This window comes from Octopus bimaculoides, chromosome 6, assembly GCF_001194135.2.
Source record: "Octopus bimaculoides isolate UCB-OBI-ISO-001 chromosome 6, ASM119413v2, whole genome shotgun sequence".
In the NCBI taxonomy this organism is placed as follows: Eukaryota; Metazoa; Mollusca; class Cephalopoda; order Octopoda; family Octopodidae; genus Octopus; species Octopus bimaculoides.
The window spans coordinates 1542597-1544303 of NC_068986.1; the positions used below are offsets into that span (position 1 = coordinate 1542597).

Consider the following 1707-nt stretch of genomic DNA (forward strand, 5'->3'; position numbering starts at 1 on the left):
ATATATATATATATATATATATATATATATATATATATATACATTCATACATACACACACACACATATACATGTATATATATGGATGCATGTGTTTGTGTGTACCCTTGTCTTGACACCATGTGATGTTCGCAAATGAGCACCACTACCATACAAGCAATACTGTTCATCTCTAATCTTCAGTGAAGATCATGTCTGGTCACGGGGAAATATTATCTTGCGTATAAATGGCTAAGGGTTGGTGACAAAAAGGGCACCGGACCATAGAAATTTGCCTCAACGAATTCCATCCAACCCATGCCAGGGTGGAAAAGAAGATGTTAAATGATGATGATGATGAATCTGGGCAATACAATTTTCTCATTAAGATAAGAAGATTCATTAAATTTAATACAATATATATTTATACTCTGCAGGATTTTTGGTGTTGTGGCATTCAAGATCATTATAATTATCAGGATAATTAATAAATACATTTTAATTAATGCTGCTAAGTGCGATAGCGTGCATATTTATGCGTTTGTAAAATTAAAGCTTCATTACTTTTTCAGAACAAATGGATTCCCACAGTTTCTCAGTCATTAACAATTAATTCTTCCTTCTTACTGCCTATGTAGGCAGTTAATCAGCTAGAAATAGCAGCCAAATAATCCTCCAAAAATATTCTACCATCTAAAAAAAATATAATAGAAACATTAGATAATGTTCTCCAAGGTACACTATGCCTGTGAGGCTCAAATCCATATCTTCTGTAAACATGATAGAAAATTTGTATCATATCTCTTGGACTTTCGAAATTCTTACGATATGAACAACATTAAACAACATACAGTCCTTGTTGGTAAGAACAAAACTTCAAAATTGGATGGAGAATATTTGAAGGACTGCTTTGATGGAGGGATGTTTCATATTTACAGATGTGTGTTCAAATCCTATAGGTAACTTTTGATATTGTTTTTCATCCAAGAGTTTCTTTTTTGAACCCAATATTGTGCACTTTGTTATTTATAGCTTTACCTACTTTGAGTTCTACAATTAAAAACAATTAATTTTATATCTTTTAAAGTTTCTAAATTCTCATGATGTAAACACTCCCAGCCTACACATATATAGATGGACAGATGTGCATGTATATATACATATGTACATGAACACATACAAACACGAGTATGTGTGCATAAATGTTTACGTCCTAATTGTCTTAACATGAAATAAAACAAGCAAAATAAGAGCATTGTGGTTCACTTGAATCATTGTAATATTGAATCCTACATAACTGGACTCTTCTTAAACTGTTCTGTTCTTCTGAAGATGGGATTCTGAGCCCAAAATATAGGTTTTACTAAACTTTCTGCATTGTCAGAAGCTGTCTATTTTCCCTCTTTTGAAATCAAACAAAATGTGCAAGTGTTGTTTACATCCCCCAGAAGCAATACATCCTGTGGCTCTGCACTTCCAACTAGTGGCAACCAATGGCATAAAAAATATCCTTTGTAAAACAATTGGGAATTTGGAAACAGGAAGTGCATCTGAACAAATAATACTGTGCCATGGAAACATGAATACAAACAATTGAATGAATTCTGTGTACAATTAGTGTCAAGGTATTTAATGTAGGGAAGAGTATTAATAACCTAATTAGAAATAATTATGAGCATGCATGTATGTATATCTATAAATCTATTCATATATATATATATATATATAT

At 31.8% G+C, this 1707-nt stretch overlaps 1 protein-coding gene across 7 annotated transcripts in view; it reads right to left on the bottom strand.

Annotated features, from left to right (window-relative positions):
* The window catches only part of LOC106881073 (organic cation transporter protein), a 311309-nt gene that overhangs the window by 68883 nt on the left and 240719 nt on the right, over nt 1-1707 (bottom strand). The window lies entirely within an intron of this gene.